Consider the following 27,763-nt stretch of genomic DNA (forward strand, 5'->3'; position numbering starts at 1 on the left):
TGCAATTTTCAGTTAATTAAGCAACGCTTAATTTATAAATGTTGCTTTTACTTACATAGGGCAACACTTTAATATAAGTGTTGCAATGTATTACTCGAAGTGCAATGTTTTTATACAAATGTTGCATTTTGTCGCTACACTTGTGCAACACTTATATCACATAAGTTATAAACCCTTTATAAAAATTTCATTTTTTTGTTCAAATCAAAAACATTTTACTTTAAAAATTTTGTTTGTGCGCCACTTTTTATTTTTTGGAATCTCCCATCAATAATCAATATTATTATTCAATCTTTCAATTCCTTCCATCACGCGTCATTCAATTCATTTATTTGATACAGTAACAAAAACTCTTCGATATTCTTCGTCCTTTCTCATTCGACACTTCCACCGTCTCTTTGCTTCTCCTTTCTCATTCGATCTTCTTCGTTTCTCTTTCATGCATTCAATCCACTGTCTCTTAATCATTCAATCTCAAGTTTGATTCACCCAGAAAAGGCGAAGGCATATTGGGAACGAAGCAACCATCGTTCGCGACTTTTCTTATTAGGTTTGTACCCTAATTTTGTTTATTATTTCAATTGCAATTTTTTTTTATCTTTGAGTTTGAGTTGTTGGTTTATTGATTTAGTTGCAATCAAACCTTGCAAAACCGTCATTATCTTGGCCGTTCGCCAAGCCGCACGCCGATCACCACCGCTGCTTTTCTCACCACCACCACCGCAAATTCTTTTCTTAATTATAGTTTTAGTGTTGAATTTGGGGAAGTTCATTAATTAGGGTTTTGATGTCTCTTAGTAAGTTTGCCGAGAAGTTGATCTTGTGGAGGCCAGTATGTTTGCCGATAATCCCGATTGGAGGTATTTGAATAAGGTTGTTACTTTGCTTTCTTAAATGTTCTAACCGTTGCTGCCTGCAACTCACTGGTTGTTTGGTCCCTTGCTCAGTGTTGCTCATTTGCAAATACCTCCAGATTCAATTTGCATAAGCTCCCAAACAATATCTTTGAAGCAAGCTATCGTCACAGGCGATTTGATGTTCGTTAAAGAATTCATTCATTTGTCTTCAAAGTCGTACAACTCGGTCCGTGGGATTCATAGGAGGGGTCGTTTCAATCGCCTTGGCGAATCTTTGTGCCAGAAATAGGCAAGTAAGGTAAGTTTGGGTACTTCGTTTTTTAATAGGCAGAAGGCTTTGAAAAATTCTTGTGATTCTAGTGCTATTTTGTATGGATCTTGAAATTTTCGATTGAATGAACATGCTTTCTGCGCAAATACCGCCTATAAACACGAATGCCCTTGGTTATGGAGCTTTCCTCGACCTTTACACAAACTAGCGATACTAGATGGTATACGGGATGGACAAAGTTTTTAGTAACAGTTTTGATGTGATCCGTGTGAACCTGTTTTTCACTGCCGCTTTCAGGTGTGTTTCAACATCTTGTGGACTAGAAATTTATGTTATGGACTTGAAATTTATTCAATGTCAGTAGTCTCATCTTCTGTTTTATACTTAAAGCTAATTCACAGGTAGCAAGAATTTTTCATGTTATACTAATTTTCGTTTGAATGAAAGGTTAAGCAAATTGCACGTGCAATAATGTTAACTAATTATGGTCTCATCTGTGAAGTTACTCTTTGAACATCAGGAGTACTAGAAACTCCTACCGGTCACTAAACTTTAAGATGGAGTACAATATCATTTCATTTAATTAAGTTTTTCCATTTCGAAAATTAGCTCTACATGTTTAATATCATGTTGTAATAGGTATCTACAAGAATTTTGTTTTTGCTGTTTTTTTCCCCTTCGTGCAGGAGCGAGGCTAGCGTGAGGCTAGTGTGATGACTTCGAGTTTGGGTACAGATTAGCTGATTTCGACGACAAAGTTGACTTGATAGTTATTATTTTGCTAGATTTATTACTTTTATAATTGGGGATTAGTTTATACAAATCTAATTATAAATATTGTAAGATTGGTTTTTAGTGACAACCGGTTTCTTTGGTATAAGAAACCAGTTCAAATAACCGGTCTCTTAGGCTAAGACACCTGTGAGATATAGACCGGTTATAAACCGGTTTCTTATGCCATTTGTAACCGGTCTCTTATGCATTTTTTGTAGTAGTGCTTATTTCCCCTATCTTTACATCTCCTACTAGCTCTAAGCTTTTTATGTATGTTGCCTTCACATATTTCTCTCCCTCTTGCTTCCTTTACGTGTTTTCCCATTTTTTTTTTACGTTTAGATGGGATCGAAGGATGGTGTATGTTAGCCATCCCCGTATCATTTTGGATCTAAGGCTTTGCTTTCAAGTTGTTATATAGCTGCATACTTTGCTGTTATCTATTGCTTTTTTAGATTTTCTTGGAATTGTACACTGGCAAGGTTGTTATGCATGGTATGTATATCCTTAATCTGGTTTGTTTAATTATTTCTCAGTTTATAATATGTTTCTTATCTTATTTTGCTGTGTAGACGATCGGGTGACAAAGGACATACAATTAATTGATTCAATTGCAGAGAGGCAAGCACAGATCTTTTCTAAAGAGTGTAAATTGTTTCATGCTGATGTGCAGATTCAATCCATCTATCCCCTGTAAGATAATCTCATCTGGCCATTGCTTATGTGCAGCAGTATTAATTCCTATATACCCTTTTTATATAGCTACTTTGCTTGATGCTATTGGTTCTCTGAATATATTAGGTGCTGAGATCGGCACCTGAAATATAGTACTTGGAGGCTAATTTGTGTAATATATAACTTGCACTAGTTTGTGTGATTCTAATTTTTTTTTATGTAGAACTTGGACACTAATTTGTGGGATTCATGTGCTGCTTGTGCGCTAAAGTTATAGGATTGATGCCTATGATTGATTAGGTACCTAAAACATAATTAAAGAACTTCCTCAACTATATGTGGAATAACCTTTTTGAAATTTATTAACTTAGGGTAACATTATCAGTAAGACTCTCCCAAGTATTGAGACTATGACACATCAACTTTCCCTTACATGTCAATATGTCATTACGTTTGAGCCATGAAATCCCTCTCCTTATGTTTGTTGGTGTATTTTTCCTGAGCATATAGTTTTCTTATGTGTTTATAATTGGTCTTACATCTCTTAATTGATTGAGAACTGAAAAGAATGAGACTTAGTTCAGAATGTTCAAAAATTGGCAAAAACATCGTTATGAAATCTTATTCATGAAAGTCGATTTTTTGATGGTCTTATAGTGTGGTGTGTCACTTAGATTCATTCTATGCTCTAGCTTTACACACACTAGAGACTTGATACATGCATCATCTATATTAAATATAGAAGGGTGTTGGATGGTTTTTTCACTACAGCACACGCAAAATGTTTTGTTGATTTTATGTAACACCCGCGAATTTTCCATTTTGACATTTATAATTTAATTAACCATTCTATTGTCTTATTTATATTTTAAATTATTTAATTTAATTAATTTCATTATTAAACATGATTTTTATAAATATTATATTTTTAAAGCTTAAGTTATACAAAATAAATATTTTGGTCGGATAATAATGATAATAATAATAATATTCTCCGTCTTGAGTTGTAGTGGGCTTGAGACGTAAATTCATGTGTATATCGACTCAATTTTGCTTATTGGGCCTAGTATGACCAATGGACTCACCTACTACTCCTTCCTCCTCATCAAAATAATGAGGGAAACCCTAACCCCTCCTCCTTCCTCACAATTTCAGCAACACCACCACAATCATAAACACCATTTTCATACTCTCCTCTTACAAATCTTCAAAACACCATAATTTGCTCAATTCCTATCCGAATCAAGTGATTTTCGCGTCTATCTATTCCTCTCATCGCCCTCCATCTTTCTAGGTAAGAAAGACTCCGACTTTCCTCCTTATTTAGGGCTGTCGACCCATATTACACATGGTACCCTTTTTCTAGTTTCGATTCTTAGTCTTAATTTGTGTTTTCTCATGTCTAGGAGAAAGATTAGTTAACCCGGAAGTGGATTCTTGAAAGGTAGATGAGTATATTGTGGATTTAAGTGCAAAAAGGTAACGGTGATGGGTTACTCGACATTATGTCAAATTTGTGTGTTTATATGTTGTAGTTTGTTCATATGTATGTTAAAGTTTGAATCTTTTCTTGTTTCACATGGTTGTTGTTGAATGAGTTTGTATGAGAAACCATCTCATGGTTAGTTGAAGGAATTTCCAATCCTTTGGGTTACATGAATGTTTATATGGATGAATTAGTAAAGAAACCGTCTTATTCATGCTTAATAATTGTGTTTAATTATGTCACGAATTTGTTAGTTTGGAATTGTTTGAATTTGAATCGAACCTTGTGTTTTAATCCCTCTTTTATGCTTTGATTTCACCCTTAATACTTGTATAAAGTTGCTTGGGTAATATATGGTGGAATTAGGATTGTATTGGCATGATAAAAAAATGGTTTGGCGATGAAGGTGAAGTTGTTGTGTCGTGCAAACCCGCATCTAGGCGCAGGCTGCGCACCTCGGCGCAGGCTGCGCACTCAGCCTGGACCAGTTTTCTTAAAATGGCCATAACTTCTTCGTTACTTGTTTGTTTGAGGCGTATGACCTACCGTTAGAACCGTAAGAGGATAAGCTATCACCTCCAACTGGTTTCACCTCATTATCATGTATAGAACTCAAGTTATGACCGTTTGAAGTTGACCCTTGTTGTAGTCGAGTACTAAACTTGTTGTTATAGATTGGGTTTTGAGTTTCTTGTTGGGTATGCATCTTAACTTTGGTTCTAATGCTTGTGTATGATGTGTTGAGACTCTTTTATCATGGGAGTACTTGATGTTTCTTATACCTTTATACTTATGCATGCTTCACATGAATTGTTTACGTTATGTTTGTGCAATCTTTTCCACTCGTATTTGTGACCCAAGTGTGACGACTTACATTGTGTGACGACTTGACTTTCCCTATTTACCCCTTTCGGACCTTTGGTCACGAGTGTGAGCCATGTTTCCAGATTGGGTTATCTTTCCTTCTTTGGACCTTTGGTACGAGTGCGTGCCATGTTTCCGAATTAGGATATCCTTCCGCCTTTCTTCGGACCTTTGGATACGAGTGCGTGCCATGTTTCCGATTAGAGGTTACTCGACCTTTGGATACGAGTGCGTGCCATGTTTCGAGTCTTGGATACGATTTGGTATCGTTTGTCGAATCGGGTGTCGCCCATCCCGAAGTCTGGATCCGGTTTAGACTAGGACCGTATTATGATCGTCGTCCTACCAAGAGGTTGGAGTCTAGGGGTCTGTCTTGTTTGAGTCAAAGCCTTTGTAAATGTCTTGCTGATTACGGTCATTGGCGTGTTCTTATATACGAGAGTGCACGTCTTCTATGATTGTTTGTGAGAGTCTTGGTCCTATCGGATACTAGTGGTGAGATGCAAGCCCCTAGTTGCGATATGATCGCCGGGATTGATGTTCCCATCCGTTCTTATGGTGAGATGCAAGCCATAAGTATGAATGTGACATTAGTAGCCACGTCCCGTGCTATGGTTGTTAAGAGGTTTTCAAGTAATGGCTATTGGTTTCCATCCATGTATTTTCTATTCAATTGATCCGTTGTTTACCTTCTTCATATGATTCGATGCCTAATCTCATATCCATGTTTTGGTTACCTTGAATGCATGTTTAATATAATGTACCATGCCTATCTCATTAAGAATGCAATGTGCATATCTCATTAGGAATGCAATGTGCCTATCTCATTAAGAATGCAATGTGCCTATCTCATTATGATTATCGTTTATATTCCCTTGTTCATATTATTCAAGTATGATGCATGATCAATATGTTTAATTAAGTTCTTGCTTATGTGCATTTTGACATTTTGTGGCTGGGAGAACCCTGAGTTACTCCCCACTGACTGTGGCGTTCATGTTTACATGAATGACAGGTTTGTGATGCAGATTATGGGGAAGACGTGTGAGCTAGCGAGAACGTTGAACCTTGGACCTTAGTTATAGTTTGCTTAGACTCACCTATCGTTAGACTTGTGTTTATTCGTGGGATAACTTTTCCCCAACGCACTTCGTTTTTAATTGTAAAACTTATTCATCTTACTTTTCATTTTCGTTTGATCACTTATGGTGGATTTCACACTTTAAACTTTAAAGGTTTTAAAAATCCCTTATTTTTCCGCTTAGATTTAATAGTTCTTTTGATGCCTCATCGAGGGGTGTCACATTTTAGATCTTCCTCTGAACCTTTTATCACTAAGATTTATGTCATCATCATCAGGTCATTCTGGCAGCAGTCTACAATTGCATCAAACCCTGCCAGTCTTTGAACTCGTATTGTGAGAATTCTGCTTGCTTTTTCTTGTTGATTCCAATTTCACGTGAAAGTAGACTATTTAAAGATTCTATACATATAAAGAACTCAATATTTGGATAAGTGAAACTCCAGTTGTGCTCCTCTAAAGTTAGATCAGTTCGATATTATGAGCAACCAGAAATTGACTTCTTCCTTGCTTGTGATCAAAATTCTCTTAGTCGTTTAATTGCACGGGTTTAATTTTTTCAATCTCGATTCTTTGTGTTAGTTGATCACCACATTGCCTACCGGTATCCTGTTGTTTCCTTTTTTGACGCAAGAAAACCCTCTCTTGGCCTATTCTTAGCACCTATTAGCTCCTGCAAATCATGTACCTGAGAAGAAATAAGGGGCGCTAGTCATGTCTTCTTGCAAAGGAGGAGTGAATTCCTTAAGCGAGGGCACGCTGGCAAACATTTTTTTTTTACGGATGAAGACTTGCTTTTATTTATAATAATCGTTAATCATTAGTTCTATTTAAACATTTGCTAGAAGATCTACTAATTTTCATCCTTTTTGATATGTAATTGACATATTTTTGAGACCACCGTGAAATCCAATTACTTGACCGCCGACCACCGTGAAATCCAATTACTCAAGCCGCCGTCAACTCCTTGTCACGAGGTTAGTCACAGACTTTATTTCATCGATTTTATGGTTTAAGGTTTAATCGATTTTGCCTTACGCCGTCAACTGCTTCTGCTGCTGCTGCTGCTAACTCTTCTTCATCCTACTTTAGGTGACTCATCTCATCAATTTCATCTTTCATTAGGATGTATCAATCTTCTCATAAATATTTATTACCAACATTACTCATTTGCTATGAATATGATATAGTGTAGGATATGTAGTGTACCCTTTTGTTTATCCATGCCTGATGCCTGATGACTGATGAGTTATGTCCCGCTTATGCTTCCTATAAGAGACCCCATAATTGTAGAAAATGAATGTTTGTGATATATACATTCCTCACCTTGCCCACAAAAGTAGCATCTATCCTCAATATCCATGTCATACTTTATCGGTTTGTCATTTGTCATTCGTATTCAGAGCTTCTAGTGCATATTGTCATCCCATAAACGATTTTTAGCACAACTAACCCACCCATTCCAGGCACTCGTTGTACCAGGTCACCTATGCTTTGGTGCATGCTTGTGTACCTCTCAACCATTCGGACCATTGATAAACCTTATTAGTAGCATGAGGCGAGTAGTAGGTAGTTAGAGTAAATTCTATAGGTAGATAGAGTAGTCAATAAGGCTGCTATGATTGGAACTTATGATGCGAGAATTATTAGAGTAAGGCAAAAGTTAGTATACTTATCCTGTGAAGGTAGAAAAATGGCCTGGCTATCGAGAACAGGGGTCTCGAGTCTTTGGTGTGATTATTATGGCTGGACAGCCTACCTTTGCAGATCAAACTCAAACGTTTCACATAGGCTACACCTTGTGTACAATCACGTACTCTATTTTCTGCACATCCTTGTTAATTAGTTGTTCTTTAATGCATTATTTATTATTTCGTGATAATTAAGTGTGACGTATCATCTATGCCAATTGAGCCTTTGAATCCCCAAATCTAATAATGTTCTATTTTTTATGTTACAGGTTGCATTTGAGGTATTAACAATGATGACGGGTTGATTTTTTGTCCGGGTGGCAACATATATATGCTCACAATACAAGAATGAAGACTTATAATTAGTAGCTTTCAAATAGTCGTTAAGAATTATTATTTGTTCTATTTAAACATTTGTTATATTTGTTTTAGTTAAATAATTGAACATTTGCGATCGAAGTTCTACTTTTGATCCTTTTTTGAAATGTAATTGACATATATTTTTGAGACTGAATCAATTGAATGCACAATTAGAGAGAATTACAATTGTTGCGTGCCTTACAAGTCCTTATGTCATTGCACTTTATTAAGTGTTGTTTTTGAATAAATTAGTGTTGCATTTGTTTATTATAAGTGTTGTTTTGGGACGTAACGAGTGTTGTGTTTCCAAAATAAAAATGTTGCATTAATTTGATATAAGTGTTGCTTATCAACATGAAAAGTATTGCATTAGTTCAGGAAGTGTTGCTTTTTTTACATAAGAAATGTTGCATTAGAAGATAAAAAATGTTGCCTTTGCAATTGAAAAAGCGTTGCATAAACATGACCAATGCAACACTTTTCAAAAGTGTTGCTTCAGATTAAAAAGTGTTGCATTAAGCGTTGCAATGACCTAATGCAACAAGACCTGATGTAGCACTTGATTAAGTGTTGCATAAACTCTATTGCAACATTTATATGACATTATGCAACAATAGCAGAGTGTTGCTATAGAATCTAAATGTAGTAGTGTCAACAGTGAGATTTCTCAAATGGTTATTATTACCTATGCACTGTCAATGTGGAAATTCTCTTAAAGAGTAATTGTATATTTTATTCTTTGACCTAAGAAGAAGAAAACTCCCCCCTCTGAAATCAACAACGCATGTTGTATACAACCTATATCTAGCAAATTTACCATTTGAAGCAAGAGCCAAAGACCTGAAAGAATTTTTCCAATCAGGTGGCAGCGATCCTATTTTCAGCTGAAGTTATATTTCTGGATACTCCAAAAAAATCACTCGGTTATGGTGTTGTTTTTTTCAAGACAAAGAAGGAAGCTGATGAAGTCCTTTCGGGTTTTGAAGGGAAGGTAATGCTTAATAGCGTATTTTTTTATTTTTATGGTTTCGCATTTTTCCCTAATTCAGTCTTTATCTAATTTGACGTTCATTCTCTTGTGATTAGCTAATTACCGGTAGTCTATATTAAAATAAACATTTAACAAACAATACAATAAGTAAACTTCCAGCATCAGTGTGACAGTGTGATTTGAGTTTCTTCCATGGATTTTTGGATGTGCTGTTTTATAGAATAGTTTTTTTTAAGACATTTTATTTTCATGAAATAAGATTCTATGTGCGTGAAATAAGGTTCAATGTTCATGAAATAAGGTTCTATGTGCATGAAATAAGTGTTAAATGGTATGAAATAAAATTATATGTGCATGAAATAAGGTTCTATGTGCATGAAATAAGGTTCTATGTGCATGAAAAAGTTGTTCAAATGCATCAATTGGTTATATTATGATACTAACTACTGTTGGTTAAGGACGTTAATTTTATATAGGCATGAAATAAGATTCTATGTGCATGAAATAAGGTTCTATGTGCAAGAAATAAAATTATATGTGCGTGAAATAAGTGTGAAATAAAATTATATGTGCAGGAAATAAGGTTCTATGTGCATGAAATAAGGTTCTATTTGCATTAAAAAGTTTTTCAGTTGCATTAGTTGGTTATATTATGATACTAATTACTGTTGTTAAAGGACGTTAATTTTATATGGGCATGAAATAAGATTCTATGTGCATGAAATAAACTTCTATGTACATGAAATAAGGAAAATGACTATGGAGGAGATTTAATGTATTTATCGGTCTTTTTATGTAACTACAAGGAATTTTAGTGTATCTCTTACATATCTTACTAACATGTGAGAAACATTTCAGTGTCCTTATACAAGTTATTTAGGCTACCATAATATGATACGCCCGTTATTTCATATTCGTATTTGTTTGGCATATTTTAAAGGCTATTAGCTCAATGGTAGAGCAATGTGCAAATTGTGCATAAAGGTATGGGTTCGAGTCCCATATAGCCTATTAAATCGCAAATTCAATGATAGGATCGAGTCATAATGCAAGCAATGCAGTTGTAGATACCCAATATCTGCTGAGACTCCAATAAACACCCGATGATTATCGGACTACAACATGCTTAGGAATCGCAGCGTTTGATCGACAGTTTGTGTACAACTTTACGTCGGAAAACTTCAAACGATTTCGAAAATAAAACATTTCAAAACTTTTCAAAAGTACCTGGAGTGTTTAATGTATGACGACGGGGTCGCAATGACACTAACTAGAGTCAAAACCGACACCGGACCAAAAACCGACTAAAAATTCAAATCCCGACTCCAACAACGAGTCAATCCGAGTCAAACACAAAAAATAAAACCATTCAGATGCTTCTATGTTAATATTTCCCGAAATATTACATAGTCAAGTACCAAACATGTTCATCCAAATCCTAGGATAGAACAAATCATGATTGCACTTGTGTGAAAGCGACAAGACACCTCGAAGACGTGCTACATGGCTCGCACCTCTTTGAGCAGCCCAGGTGGCCACGTCGGTCAAAACTCACACAACCACTCATTTTCCTATAAATACCCCTCAAATGCAACCATTTTAGAGTTACGCGAGTGTCCGCGCCCTCACCTCTCTCTTAAAATTCTCGACTCGACTTCCTAAGTCACAATCCGACACGTGTTTACGACCTACCGATCGTAAACACAAGCCTTAAACATTGTTTGGTACCGTCATCGTGCATTAATCCACTTGACCGACCATCTCGAACACTACACCATCACTAAACTTAACAAAACACTTTTTTTACTTACCAAAACGGTTTTAAACCGAGTTTTCCAACCAAACGAGTTGATACACTTACGTCGATTTCTCGCCATAAGCCTAGCATGTAAGTATGAGGGTGTAAAAATCTCCTTTTATCATGTTTTCATCTGTTTTATGACTATAACATGCTAAATCATCCATAACATGGTCCAAAACATGGGAAGAATGAGCCAAAATCGGATTTTTGGTTGAGGTAGAGGCTACTTACGTAGCAGATAGGCTCGCGCCTAAAGGACCCTGCCCAGTCTTAAGTCCAAACCGTGTTTGGTCTCTTCATCTCTTTATTTTCATATTTGTAAACGGTTTTTACCATTTCAAGTATTTTCAAACCATTTTTACAAGTTTTAACCATAAAACATTTTTCACACTTGGTTCCTAATACCATGACGGTTTAATCCGTGTTTCGGTGATAATATTTGGTTAATTACATTTAAAAGGTATTTTAAAGCCTTTTATTTCAGTTCTTTACATTTTGGAGGTATTTTAAAGCCTTTCATCATTTCTTTACATATTCAAAATAAATGTATTAGTCATCAACACAAAGTCATCCTTGGTTCCATATACCATGTCGGATTTTAACCCGAGTACGATGATAAATATTGACTAATTATATTCAAATGAACTTAAAACAATTAGTTCATAATCATTTTCAAAACTATTCATGTCAAGCTTGCAAAATCGAACCCGACATCGAATATTGTCAAAACAATGACGATTATTCAAGTCCCGTTCTTTAAATCAACTCAAAAGCGGCCTAAACGACCTTTTCAAAGCAAAACGGCTTCAAATACCCATTTTTCAACACGTTTTATAAAAGTTTTTCAATGGTTAGAACACGTCTTCCATCGTTGACTGACCCGCGCCTAAACACGCCACTCCTTTTTCTATTTTTCAAACCAGAAGAGACCCTCTTGCATCGCCAATAGGCTCGCGCCTCTTCTGGCTGCCTGATGCAGGGCCTGTTCCCTTTCTAGCACTAGTCTAGGATGATCCCGACTTCGGTTAACCCGAATACAGGACGGATCAGATGACTAGTTTGCTCATTCAAACACCGTATTTGCAAAACGCCTTATTAAGACAAATGGATCACGTTATGCACCATAAACCTAATTTGGTAAATGGATGTTTAATTTCCGTCTTGCATGGAAATCAACATTAAATCCAACTCGACATCTTATACTTGATACTTGGATTAAATACATCGACATAGAAAGCTCTCACATGTTAGGTTTAAACCAATGGATGCGCATTCATGCATTTAAACCGGTTTATCAACTTTTGCATTCAACCAACCAAGATCGATCAGTAGAGGCCGCTACCGCGGGCGGGATTGGGTGTCTGATTAAAGGGCTTCTCAATACGTACCTTCACCTCTTACTCATAAACTTTGGATAGTGGACGACCTTATCCAGGGCATACAAGAGTCATTCTAGAGATAGGATGCTAAAGAGGGACGATTCCTTATCTTTAGTAACTATGTCAAACACTGCTTTGTGCTTCGTTTGACCGAGGTATAAAGTGGATTCGAACGGTTTCCAAGCATCCCGAAATGCTTGGTGGCGACTCCGAACATCTCTAATCGTTTCGAGACCCTTGCCGAGACGAAACCGACCGATCTAAAACGATCCGGTCGAAAGCATTTTTACGCCACCGAGCGTGGCTTTCAAAAGACCGCTATACGCCAAATAGATCGGCTCGGCGTGTAGGTGGGCCATGTCCACAGATTGACGACTCCGCTGAGGAAACTAGGACACTTGTGCCTTTGTTATCCCTAGATGGTGAGACTCGAACGAGGTCTTGGTTGGAATGCATTAATTGATATTTCGGTCACGGTCGGGTTCCTTGTTCGGGCCCACAACCTAACCCTTTTCGACCAATTGGCTCGTCCCGTCGGCATGAGTTTTCTCATCCCCGCGTTTCGAATCCTGATTGAGTCAAGCATAGCATTGACGATACATATTTCTGTTTCGTCAAAGAGCTTTCATCACCTTCGAGCACGAGGCTAGGGCACCCTCCTTACACATTTTGTTTGGATTGGTATCCCTCTCGCAAATCGGGGTTTGATTGCTTGGTGTGTAACCCACCCTTTTAAGCCAAAACCCGTGTCAGCATTATGCATAATATAATGAAACTGTGAGTGCTTATGTGCTATGTGATCATAAGTCCTTCCGTGTCATTTTCAAACTTTCAAAAACAGACTTTCGCGCCGTTATAATGACCATTTCGAACCTTGGTCTTTCGCCGACCGTTACATTTTAACAAGCCTTTCTAGGCCGTCGTAATGACGATTTTCAAACCCGGTTTTTACAACTATTTCACCACGCCTTTCTAGGCCGTCGTAATGACGATTTTCAAACTCGGTTTTTACAACCACTTCAAAACACCTTTTTACGCCGTTATAATCACCGCGTCTAGACACGGATTTTAACTCGTTTTGCACCGACAATGGCTCTTTGAAAACCCTGAGAAAAGCACACACCCTTTTCTCGAGACACTTTCGAGATCCCGAGGACCATGCACCTGTAACACCCCCATACTCCAAGTGCCTTACCAGGACCACTCAAGGCATGAAAGTGCTAGCATCTCGGTTACCCGAGGAAATGATAATCAAATGACAATGAAGAAACATAATTTAAATAACAAAATAGTTTAAAGTGATTACATGATCAAAACCAAAACCAAAACTGAAATACAAGATTCTTAGACAGTCTACTGCTAAAACTATCAAAGCTATAAAACATCGTCTGACACAGCGGAAGACTTCTAACTGCCACATGATGACTCATCCCAACTATCCCATACGCGTCATATCATACCTGCTCACCACCCCCGAATGGATCACCACCGTTTTTAAAACATTAAACGGGGTCAGTACTAATCACACAATTTATATAAACCAACAACACAGTACACAAGCAGCTCACACGGTCACACACCCAATCACACCCACTCCAATCAATCTCCATCACCGACTGTCCACTGGACCAGCCCTGCCAATGGGGGACCGCAGCCGTACCCACCAAATTCCCGCTCATCATACCGAGCGATAACCCTGTCCCATTAATGTGCACATCCCCTCCCGTGGCGGGTTCCACGGAGGGCGAAACTAGGGCGTGAAGTCACTCCCGCAAGTGACTCCACTCAGCCGAGAACGCATCTCGAGAACCAGAGACAAACAATCACAACCATTAAACAACAATCAAAACCAACAACCGTCATAATACGAATACGATAATGTTCAACAATCACACAACACCAACAATGCATTATGGGACTAATACTGAGTAAGGAAACCCTACCTGCAAAGCAACACAATCATCAGACGATCTAGCAGCTGTCTCAAAACCTTTCCTCTACGAACCCTTCTCCTATACACATAATCATACAATCACTACCACATCAACATAAACATAGAAAACCCCCAATCCCAAAATTAGGGTTTAACGAAACTTAATTAAATATAACAAATTCGGTACGTAGATCTTACCCTCGACGCAGGGATCACAATGATATAAAGAACGACAGGATCCGACACTTCTAGCTCCGGGATTTGCTAATAATGCGGCGAGAATGATTCAACGTAACTTCTAATCTTCTCTTGAAGGTTTTTAGATTGTAAAATTGTTTTGAGAAAAGTGACGAAAGCTTTATATATCATTCCCGCATTATTAATAAAACCCGTCAAAACATTACCCATATACCGGGCTACTCGATCGAGTAGCTGAGGTACTCGATCGAGTGCTCCCTTACTCGATCGAGTATCAAGGTTACTCGATCGAGTACCCAACGGTCAGAAACTATTTTTAAAACGCAACACACCCTTACTCGACAGAGTAAGGCCTACTCGATAGAGTACCCAGAGACTCATAAACCCGTAGTATTACAGTCTTCCCTCCTTAAAAAGAACTTTGTCCCCGAAGTTCAACCCATACATAAAAACAACCATACTAACTCGACCAAGACACAACAACATAGCTAAGAACTCAAGAACTCGACCAAACATAACACATGAACTCTTAACACCCACTCCACCAACTATGTTTACTTCCACAACATGACTCACGATATCTTATCTACCACATATATATCTCTCACGACACCAACTTCATACATAACCAACTACCGTCCACAAGCGCTGCTAGCTCCGTAACATATCATCCACTAGATAATCCAATATCAAGATACTCATAACATCAAACGGAATGTTATATTCTACCACCCTTAAAAGGAACTTCGTCCTCGAAGTTTACTTACACTCATAAACATCATCATGCCACTATCAAAACTCTCGAACTCTTAAACATCATCATCCAACCCTTACCACTATCGAAGTATTCTCACACTCCTAAGCATCACACTACTACAAGCACGGCCATGGCCTTTTAACAGTATCATCCACAAAACAAATCCCTCCTTTACGCTACGCTAACACTCTACTTCCAATTATATTACAACATGCACAACCATGAAACTCTCTTTTATCGCATCCTACTCCTGTTAAGACAAATGTTACGTCCTTAGTTATATCATCTCATTATCCTCATCACCACCACATGTCAAAGATAACCGCCTATAACCTCATTTCTATAACCATTCCTATTTCCAAGGCTCTCTTACTTAAACAGTTCTCATACATTACAAATCACTCTGCACTCCATCTAACCAATACCACAAAACCCTTAGCATAACCAATACTCCAACTCTTCCACATTACCGCAACACGACATACCTCTCTATATAAACTATATAAACTCCTATCGTCAAAAGCATAGCTCACGATTCACACTTGTGACGTACACTCACTCCAAATCCTCTAGTTCTTTTCTTTCATCACTGCAAAACTCATACATGACTTAACATGACACTAAATCCAAACACCCTACCCTCACTGTCCTAACGAAAGATTATGAACCACCTGCAGCTTTCAGATCATTACCACATATGTTCTACGAGTCACTTGCCATGACTATGTGCACCGATGTCTCATCTACAACAAGATCAAATGTACTGTAATAACTTCTGACAACTGGGTCCCATCAACAGAATATCCCTATGCCATGACAACCACGGAAACAAAGACACTCTCTTTCATATCATACTCTACCCTCATTCTCAAACTGAAACTGGTAAGAAACATCAGCAAACAAAACAACCGTCTACCTGTCCAACCAAAACTTACAAGGAACAGCAACAAACAAAACAACAACTATGTTTAACTGATATGTACTTTTGAGAACTCATATCATAATCATCTCGCCTACTCCACCACAACCGGTGACGACATCGCAACACCGCCACCAACAGCCTCACCGCAGTGCGAAAATACCCGCATCACGACATGAAGTACCATGCCCGGATCACCACTCGAGGCACACAACCACATCGATAAACATTCCAATCACATATAATTCCCATAAACACTGACTCAATATGACATTTCGAACAAGAAAACTCACTCAAAACCGTTTTATTAGATTATAACACAACACATTATGCGGAAAGAACTAACAAGAATCTCTTGAACATCATCCTTACCATTTCACGGAATAAACATGTATCATCAATACACATACCATTTTAACTATACATACAAGATCAATCAAATTATTACCTTTTTTTAATATCATTCAATTAGATTAGCGTACCCAACATGCATTACAGAACATTCAAATAACAACTTTATGATAATCACACCATACCACGTCTTGTGAGGTCAAAACCTCACACAAACATTTATATATATCACAGACCCGTAATCACATCCAACCAGTCAATCCCGATCACGTAAGTTACCACCTGATAAAAGTTACCTCTCACCCGAGCTTAACTCGTATACACCTCATAACATATTCTCCCATTCGCATATCCATCACCCTCTTCCAAATGTAGCCACACCATTAATACTCAACTACTAACAACCGCCTCATATAACCACATCTTATACTCTTTCATAACCATACTTATCAATCTGGTCCCTACAAAATCAACCTCTTTAGAATTGCTACCTTTCTAATATACCATCACCCTTAACCACTAGTCACAAACCATAACACTACCACTGTCCGGACATCAAACCTCTTACACTCATCTCTAAACATCACGTTTTCTTTCCTATCTTTGGTTAACATCCCAAATAACGAACATCAAATCCATCAACAAAATTACCTCAACATTCTTCCCAATACTATCCTGAACTGTATCGTCATCTAACTCTCCACCAAAATCTCATAGAGTGCAGATACTAAATCAACCTCTTACTCCCTTAATTCCTCGAAACTCATGATTAATCATGTTGTCCTGAAACTTCTGTATGACCATTAAGTCACTTACTCTTGGTAGTATTATACATCCCGATGATACCTTACTTTTATATCACATAACTCCGGTGAACATTTTTCTCAGCTTACTTTTACCCTTCTTTTTTCTTTATACTCAACAATTCCATTTAATATCTCAACTCCTTATTACTTCTACCTAACCCTTTAGTGCTCCAATTACCTTCTCATCGCTCCAAAACTCAAATCTTATTATTTCATATCGATATCATCTCACCCTTTCTTACCATGGATCTTCTCTTATTATGCTATCACTCACAGTTACCACTAGTCAATCTACACGGTCAGTCTACTCCATCTCGTTTTTTTTTTCCAATCCCAAACTCATTTCATACTGTTAACTGCCCAAGAAATCACACATTAGTTCCACCTCTTGATAAACCAAATTCCTAAACTCACTTGCTATCTGCAAACCCACATCGCCGCATAACTCAATCTAAGCTCTTTATACCCCATTTCTTTCCATATACCTATAACGACCTTTCCGTTACATATATTCTTAACCAACTGAGTGCTAACCACCTCCCTTCATAATCTTTAAAACATTCAAAGTTACCACCATATGCGTCTCTCATTTCAATCTTTCATTCTCTTGTTCCATAAACTTACATCACCTTTTGCCCACATTCACTTACTTTTACATTACTCAACACACAATCATATCACCCATCCCGTCTCACAAAATATGCTCTATGCCTCAATTAATCCATAACGATCTTCCTTTTCTTTTTCCACTATCTATCGCAACCACATATAACTCATGTCCTCCCACTCACCACATGTGCCACTCATTACACCATAAGATTGGGTAACTTACGCATCAGGATCAACATACATGTAAAACAATGCATAAAGAAGCAAAGTAACACCTTTGAATTAAACATAATATGCAACGAAGTCAAAAGATAAGCATATGGCCCAAAATAGGGGTCACTAGATCGAGTACAGGCCACTCGATCGAGTAAGTGACTTACTCGATCGAGTAGGTGAAAGTCAGAGGCACGTATAAAATTTTTACCAGGGTTACTCGATCGAGTAAGGGGTACTCGATCGAGTACCAAGATGCACTCAATCGAGTAGGGGCCACTCGATCGAGTACCCTACGCATTTCTCAGCACTGTCCAGTTTTCGTAAAACGGTCATAACTCACTCATTTCTTGGTCATTTTGGGCGTGTGACCTATCGTTAGAATCGTAAAAGAACACCCTATCACCTCCAATTAGAATCACATCAAAATCATTTATGCATCTCAAGTTATAACAGTTTAAAGACAACCTCTTTATAATCGAAAAACACAACTACTTGATTTTTAGTTCCAAACGACTTAAACAACAACAAGGTAGACAAAAACAACTCAGTACTCATAAAACCAGTATTGCTAATCACATGTTACTATCTTCAAAAGTCAAGCAACAACAATCATCATGCACATATATTATTTAACTTACTAATCATGTACTAACCGCAGGCTTTAATTTCATAACTTTTCGTAACACAAAACATTCTCATACATTACAAATCCTATTTCCATGTTACTAACGCAACAATATTATAAATCCACTTCATCATCTAAACATATTCATATTCACAAAATCCATATTCTCATGCAATTGACACTCCATCTTTTCCAATCAGTTCATCTATTTCAACCACATTCTTTATCTACAAGTGCATATGATACCACAGTAGACAATTATATGAACTTATTATTTAACTTTACGCAAACAGAATTATGTAAGATCATATCAAATCCCCTAATCACAAGTTACTAGTATGTACACATTATAAATCATTCATCCTGCAATATCATTATTCATCACATATGAACTACTTCCTTTTTCCACCACATCATTCGTCATTCTCACATACTTTTCTAACTATTCCAATCAACATGGTAAACCAACTATCATCCAACATGCTTTCAACCAACAACATACAAAATCACACTTATTCATGCCACACATCACTATATTGGTACACAATTCACAAAATAAACACATAGCGATCCCGACTCATATCCCATGGTGACCGGTTCAAAATTGTAGGGCGAGTTCGCGACTTCAAGACGTCTCCCAAGCCTTTGCATTAGCTCCTACAACTTTTACCCCGGGTTCATTTTAATTTGACTCCCTATATTCATTAGGTTCATTGGTTACAGGTTTCAGGATCGTCGCTCTGATAACATTTTGTAACACCCCCATACTCCAAGTGCCTTACCAGGACCACTCAAGGCATGAAAGTGCTACCATCTCGGTTACCCGAGGAAATGATAATCAAATGACAATGAAAAAACATAATTTAAATAACAAAATAGTTTAAAGTGATTACATGATCAAAACCAAAACCGAAACTGAAATACAAGATTCTCAGACGGTCTACTGCTAAAACTATCAAAGCTATAAAACATCGTCTGACACAGCGGAAGACTTCTAACTGCCACGTGATGACTCATCCCAACTATCCCATACGCGTCATATCATACCTGCTCACCACCCCCGAAAGGATCACCACAGGTTTTAAAACATTAAACGGGGTCAGTACTAATCACACAATTTATATAAACCAACAACATAGTAAACAAGCAGCTCACACGGTTACACACACAATCACACCCACTCCAATCAATCTCTCACCACCGATCCCCACCGGACCAGACCACGCGAGGGGACCGCAGCTGTACCCACCAAATCCCCGCTCATCATACCGAGCGATAACCCTGTCCCATTAATGTGCACATCCCCTCACGTGGCGGGTTCCACGGAGGGCGAAACTAGGGCGTGAAGCCACTCCCGCAAGTGACTCCACTCAGCCGAGAACGCATCTCGAGAACCAGAGACAAACAATCACTACCATTAAACAGCAATCAAAACCAACAACCATCACAATACGAATACGATAATGTTCAACAATCACACAACACCAACTATGCATTATGGGACTAATACTGAGTAGGGAAACCCTACCTGCAAAGCAACACAATCATCAGACGATCTAGCAGCTGTCTCAAAACCTTTCCTCTACGAACCCTTCTCCTATACACATAATCATACAATCACTACCACATCAACATAAACATAGAAAACCCCCCAATCCCAAAATTAGGGTTTAACGAAACTTAATTAAATATAACAAATTCGGTTCGTAGATCATACCCTCGACCCAAGGATCACAAAGATATAAAGAACGACAGGATCCGACACTTCTAGATCCGGGATTTGCTAATAATGCGGCGAGAATGATTCAACGTAACTTCTAATCTTCTCTTGAAGGTTTTTAGATTGTAAAAGTGTTTTGAGAAAAGTGACGAAAGCCTTATATATCATTCCCGCATTATTAATAAAACCCGTCAAAACATTACCCGTAAACCGGGCTACTCGATCGAGTAGCGGAGGTACTCGATCGAGTGCCCCCTTACTCGATCGAGTATCAATGTTACTCGATCGAGTACCCAACGGTCAGAAACTATTTTTAAAACGCAACACACCCTTACTCGACAGAGTAAGGCCTACTCGATAGAGTACCCAGAGACTCATAAAACTGTAGTATTACAGCACCGTCCCCGAGACCTTTTCAAACATTTCAAACTCGATTTTCAAAACATACAATTTTGAATTTCAAAAACCGTCTTGGGTAACAGTACTTCATTTTCCGAGCCGACTCAAACTCAAACCGTCTTTTGCAAACAAACTTAAGACGGCCTGACCGACTGACCGACTTGCGGGGATCCCTATCTTTTTGAAAATTTCTATTTTCGAAAACTTCAGTCCACCATTCCAATTTTGCCTCGTGTCTATTGACTCGAAGCAAACGTACTTATGGGTCTTTACTTATGAGTCGTCTCACCACGAGACTCGTCCAACGGCGTCACGCCACTACGTTGGACGTGAGTCAAAGTCCGGTCAACACCGTCACGTTATAAATCGAGGCAGCACCGAGGTACCACACACGGTCACCCTCGTCTTGTTTGAGTCTGATGTTTGTCCCGTCCTTCGTGTTTTCTGCATTCAGTCTTTGAACCGTGTCGGATTGAGTTGTAATGCGAGCCGTTTTTCTGCCTCAGAACCATGGCCCCGTCTTCAGCTTCGTCCAACAGTAACAACGACAACAGAGATGTTACAACTGCTCAGCTAGCCAGCCTACTCACTGCTCTTAAGGTCATTCTGGATCATGTTGAGACCCGTATCGACACCCTGGAAAAAAAGGAAACTTGAGAACACAACACTCTGCCCTTAACTAAAACTGAGAAAAGGCTCAAACTCCTGGAAGAACAACTCCTAGCCCGGGGTAACAACATCCACCTTGAAGACAATCGGAGATTTGAACCCGTTGGGGATCAACTACCTGACAACTTTACCCTGACTGATGTGCCCAAATTCTAGGGAGTGGAGGACCCACTCAATCACATCCGAGCCTTCAAAGACTACATGGCCATAAAAGGGGTCAAACAGGAACTTTTCACCCGGATCTTTCCATCATCCTTGGAACCGATCCCTCGCCAATGGTACTACTCCCTTGACCCGAAGAACTCCACTACCTGGGATGAGGTTTCAGTTGAATTTGCTAAGCAATATGCCGACAATGTCGAAATCCAAGCCAATACCCGTACTCTTGAGGTCCTAACCCAAAATGATAAGGAGGGATTCACCGAATTCTTGACCCGTTGGAGGAGAGTAAGCACTCAGTTGGTCAGCAAGCCGAGTGAGTCAACTTTGGTGGAAAAGTTTGTCAACAATCTCCGCCCGGTGTATGCCAACTTACTGAGATACCAAAACATCAAGACGTTCCAGGATCTGCAAATCCTTGGAACCCGCATTGAAGACGACCTCCGAAAGGGTGTCCCTAGCCAAAACCACCGGTAGAGGCTACTAGGGATCCACATCAACTGGATCTCACCCTTATGGTCAAACGAACATGATTGACGAAGTCAACCTCCTCGAGCCAACCGCCAAGAGAGCTGAGCGCCCTCAAAGAGTGTTCACCAACATAGGGTCAACTTATGCAAGCGCCCTGAAAAGGCTTATGGACCAAGGGAAGTTACAACCGATCGGACCCACCCCGGATCAGTCTGATGCTAAGAAATCCCGCTTATGGAACCCTAATGCCTACTGCCAATACCACCAAGGGAAAGGTCATGACACGGAAACCTGTTTTAAACTCAAACACATCATTCAGGACATGATCGAGAAAGGGGAATTACCTTTGCCTCCACAGACTAAACCAAACAACAAGACGAACCCTTTGGGAATCCATGCTATCTCAGATGATGAGCCGACCTTGGACTGCTCACACCTCATCTCACCAATTGATGACGAGGTGAATGCCTTGGAGAAGGATGCCTCAGACGATATATTCGTATTCAGTGCCGCAACTACGCTTGCCATGTTCCAACAAGTTGAGGAAGCAATAGCCAGTCTCTCCAAAAGGATTACCCGACATGACGACGCCTACCGACGACTGATTTTCAACCCCCCAACACCACGCTCGAGGGAGGGTCCCCGAAGCACCCAAAACTACCCTCACCAGGAAGGATTGCTCCCGCGACCATTATGGCATGCACCTCACAATAATCACCCTCACAATAATCACCCCCACAATAATCAACCTCAGAAAAATTACCCTCACAAAAATCTCCCTCACAAAAACTGCCCACCGAGGAATATCCCTCTGAGGTACCATCGAGATCCCGAAATCAATTGTATCTGGAGAGATGATGCTGAGGATATCTATATAGTCCCAGGGAAAGAGAAACGGGCAAACGAGATCGGTGATATTACCCGGTCCGGACGCCCCTATCAAAACCCGAACAATTCATTCGTCGCTCCAACTACAAATGACCAAACTGTCCCAGAAATGGACACTCAACCGAAGGCTCCCGAGAATTCGATCCTCAAACAATTGCAGAAAGTAAAAGCCGAAATCTCAATTTGGCAACTAATCGCCACATCCTTCGAACATCGGCAAGCTCTACTACAAACCTTGGGAAAACTGACTGTGCCCTCTACCTCCTCCCCCGAAGAAGTAGTGGCACACGTGACAAGGGATGTCCCCGACTTGAGCAACCCGGTCATATTCTCTGATGAAGATATCCCTTGTAACACCCCGTGATTTCGGACCATTATTATATTGCGGAAGTAATTTATTAATCAAGTAAAATTTGATATTAATGTATTTGAAGTAATAATAATTCAAAGAAATATAATTTTATTATATTTTGAAGAAAAATATTTATTTTGATAGTTTCGAAATGTTTAAAAAAAGTTTTTACACGGTTTAAACTATTTTTAAACATTTCGAAACTATCAAAATAAATATTTTTCTTCAAAATATAATAAAATTATATTTCTTTGAATTATTATTACTTCAAATACATTAATATCAAATTTTACTTGATTAATAAATTACTTCCGCAATATAATAATGGTCCGAAATCACGGGGTGTTACAAAAATGGATTGGTAATGTGATTAGGTATTAGTTGGCTCTTGAGAGTTCTTGAGTTAAGAGTGACTTAGTATTGAGAAGAATTTGTTAACCCTATAGTTTTATAGACATTGAGGTCGCATTGAGTACTTGTGATGATGGAATGATGTTGTAGCTGAGTGTAGTTCCGCTTTTGGGAATCCTTAATAAGTAAAAGGATAGAGAAACTTGAGATCCTATCGATTTTTTTCGGATTTTAGGGTTGGTATGTTACTACCTTGTTTTGAAATGAGAACCTTGTGGAATATTTGAGGACCCTTCTCTTGGAGTTTAGAGCTTGGTATTGGGATTCTTGATTGAAGGTTTACTTTTTGAGGAACCCATAGTTGACACTAGTTGGATACGAATATAGCTTTGTTGGAAGCCTTGACCTTAGGCTTGTGAAAGTTGTTTCTGGATGTTTGAGGATTTGGAGCGATGAGATCACACTTATAGTGTAGTACCTTGTTTCAGGGAATAGATTAGGATGAGGTAACATAAGCGATTGAGGAAACCCTTGGGAGGGATGTGGTTATGGGTTTTGTTATTAGGAAGTTTTTGGAACCGTTTTGAGTGATGTTGTTTGAGATGAAGGTGTCTGGCGTTTCCTTGTTGTCTAATTTCCCTTCTTCCTTGATCATGAGCGTTACCGCTCATACCTCTCTTCCTTACTTTATCATACTCCTCTCATAAGTTTGATGTTGGTAACCTATGAAACTCCACCTTTGACACCCTTTTAGGTTCGACTTCAATTCCTACCCCATGAAATTCATCATAGCTCTTTTGATTAGTTAAGCTTGAATCCTTTTTAACATGCTTTGTTTTTATGCTATCTAAGTTACTTTCCTTTTTGTACAACTTCTAAATTTTCAAGCTACCACTTTCGATTCATTCATAAAGGTTTATGTCACTTCTGCAAACCTAACCTATTTTTGAAAACTTGAAAAAGAAAATTTGAGTAGATTACCTTTCTCTTATTTTGATTTTAACGTTGATCGGATATTAGAACTAATTATTGGAAAAGTTTGATAACTTGTTCTACGCTTGTCGGCGAATAGTTTTTGTTTTAAATTTGTCTCTGACTTGGAAAGTTAGCGTTCTTGTGTGCACGACAAGAGCAATTCCGTTCCATGAATGAGACTTACATTCTTGAAAACTCTTCATTAACGTTTTGAAGGTATTTTGGTTTTTGATTTATACAAATGATTTGCCTTTTTACCTTATCTTTGATATGAAATGTGGATGTTCCTGCCTGATCAACAAGAGTATCACCGTTTCATTGAAAAGATACCTATATTTTCTTATGATGATATTATTAAGATGTTGTTTACTATAATTTCTCCTTCTAAGTGTCGAGGACGAAACTTTTTAAAAGGAGGGGTGATTGTAACACCCCGTGATTTCGGACCATTATTATATTGCGGAAGTAATTTATTAATCAAGTAAAATTTGATATTAATGTATTTGAAGTAATAATAATTCAAAGAAATATAATTTTATTATATTTTGAAGAAAAATATTTATTTTGATAGTTTCGAAATGTTTAAAAATAGTTTAAACCGTGTAAAAACTTTTTATTTCGAAATAAGGGCATATCGGGAAAAATGACAACTCTTTTGAAAATTGGGCAAACGATTTTGGAAATGGGTCATATGAGTACTCAATTTTCTTGTAATCTCGTGTTTAAGAACTTGGGTCTTGTCGGAATTTGCATTTGACAAACGGTTCTAATTATCATCGAGACGAACCAAAACCGACTCATAAAATTTCCGTCTCAACCCGTTCCTTCCTCTCCTATCCCGCGGCACACCTCCCTTCCCCCTTCCATTCTGATTTTTTTTTTCTTTTCCACCTACTCTCTCCTTGAACCTTCTAGCTAAACACCATTTTTATACAAAACCTAAGATTTCTAAGCTATTTTCATCATAATTTCTTCGTTACTAGTCCGTTTTTCGCAAAATTTATATTTTCGGAATCCTCTCTTCAAGATCTACATCCTAGTATGTTTTAATTTCAGTTTTCTTGATGTTGATTTAAGACGAATTTGGGCATATTTCGGTTTTTGTACTTATTATTGTGTTTTTATTGTTTATTTAGGTGAAGATTTGGAAGACGAGTTTGAGGACTCGTATATTGTTGAAGATAGTGGATAGTTGTATATTAGGGTTTGGGTTCAAGGTGCTAATTGCTCATTTTGTTGCTAAAGGTAACATATTTCGAGTTACTCGACGAATAATCGTCACATTCTTTGCTTTTTGTATGATTTTGGTGATTTTTATTTGAGTAGTTTATGTCACATGATAATATGGGTTAATTTCTTGTCTAGTTCATGTCTTTTGGTTAGTTTAAGTTAACATATTAGTATAGGAATGATTAATTGATGCTTCAGACGATGTTAAACTGAACAAAAATGGAGAAATGGAGGGTTGGGGGTGGCGGCCGAGAGCCAAGCGAGGCCCACGCGGGCCCACGGTGGCCCGGTCGCCCGTTGTTTGTTTCGCGGTTTTTCATGCATTATTTGTCATTTCGGGTTTATTAATGTTATAATTAGTATAAGTAACAAATGGGCAATCTTTTGAAATGAATCATATTAGTAGTAAAAATTATGTTGATGGTAAAAATTATGTTTATTTTAGTAGTTGACACATGTTAGGATAGGTTATAAAATGAAATTTTAATGAATAGGCTCAAAATGAATTTTATAGCGATAATTGTAATGTTTGGATGATTATGCCGAAAACTGAGCCTTGGTCCCTTTGATCAATCGATGTCGAATCAAGCTGTGTGATTGGTCAGCCGCAATTTAACCCGTACCTGTCGCAGGACTGGGGTTGCGGGTAAAAATTCGGTTGGATGAAATTTTATATGAATTGGATAATCGGCCTTTCTCTTGTTTTAGGCCATTTATTAAGTTTTAGTTTACATGTGTTGTTGATTGAATTTAATAGTTTCTTATATTGTAGAAACGGCCCTAGATTCCCTTAAACCTTTAATATTGTTAATATTGCTAGAAATGGTATTGGTATTAAATACTTTTTGCAGGTTGTTGTTTTTGTCATAGATAGGCCTTTATAGTCTTTGACGAGTATATGTTCACTGCTTAATAGCCTTTGTGTTCCTGACTTGGTGGGATTATATCCAAGTTGGGGCATGACCTCGTTACTTATTTTGATAGTAAGTGGTCAGCTTAAGTACTAGCCAACCCTTTGGTGGACTCCTTAGGGTACTCACTTTGTTTTAGAAAAATTGTGGGTCTTGGGTGCGGTGGTGTGTATCTGCATGTCTAGGTCTGCGCAGATTATAGGCTAGGGTTGTGTTGTGTCTTGGCCATGTTTTGATAGAACCTTTGAGCCAAGATACCGGTTCGATTACCTTCCCTACCTCGTGGTATAGACTCGAGTTACAGAGTGACTATTGACGGGACTAAGAACTTATGCCTGTCTTTGATATATTGTCCTATCTTGTATGGTGATTTTATGAATTGTAATAGGTGAGATGTAAGCCGGTTACAATTGATAAAGTTTGGATTACTATTTGTTATATGTTTCACATTATAATTTAATTTGGTCAGTTTAGGGGTCATAGGTTAGAATACTTGATAATTAAATTGTTTATCATATTGGTTACATGTTACACTACATGTTACATTAAATATGACATTTCATGGTTGGGAGGACTCGAAGTTACTCCCCACTGAATTGTGGCTTTCGTGTTTGTATAAAATGCGATTGACAGGTTGATGATGCTTAGTTGGGGTACACGGACGAGCTAGTGAGCAAGAGAACCTTGGACTTAGTTTGGTTATATTTTGTAGAAACCTTTAACTTTTGGTTGTGTATATATTTTGAAGGGACATATGTCTCCCTCTTCTATTTTGGTTTGTATCACTATATCCCCCGTCTTTAGTTATGTTATGTAAATTAGTTTGTTAGCATTTGCAGGTTTTGGGCACTCTTAAGTTGGAAATGTTTGTGAATGGTTTAGGAAAGTTTTAAAAATTACAGGTTTTATCTAGTTGAACCAATTACAAACATATCCTGTCAGTTTTTCTGTAGAATTTACGTGTTTATTTAACGCTAAAAAATGAGGGTGTCAC

The 27,763-nt window shown here is 38.1% G+C and overlaps 2 long non-coding RNA genes across 3 annotated transcripts; both read left to right on the plus strand.

Annotated features, from left to right (window-relative positions):
• The first annotated feature begins 255 nt into the window (after positions 1–255).
• Positions 256–6,410, plus strand: LOC141609091 (uncharacterized). Of its 2 annotated transcripts, XR_012527201.1 has the most exons (4): positions 256–550; positions 799–873; positions 2,475–2,595; positions 6,287–6,410. It is a non-coding gene; the product is annotated as an uncharacterized LOC141609091 (long non-coding RNA). The 2 variants fall into 2 exon arrangements; XR_012527200.1 differs by lacking the exon at positions 6,287–6,410 and having other exon boundaries at positions 257–550; positions 2,475–2,769.
• LOC141609090 (uncharacterized) lies at positions 3,783–6,048 on the plus strand. The gene is made up of 3 exons (XR_012527199.1): positions 3,783–3,871; positions 3,984–4,056; positions 5,943–6,048. It is a non-coding gene; the product is annotated as an uncharacterized LOC141609090 (long non-coding RNA).
• Positions 6,411–27,763: the final 21,353 nt, after the last annotated feature.

Source organism: Silene latifolia, chromosome 10 (genome assembly GCF_048544455.1).
Source record: "Silene latifolia isolate original U9 population chromosome 10, ASM4854445v1, whole genome shotgun sequence".
Taxonomy (NCBI): Eukaryota; Viridiplantae; Streptophyta; class Magnoliopsida; order Caryophyllales; family Caryophyllaceae; genus Silene; species Silene latifolia.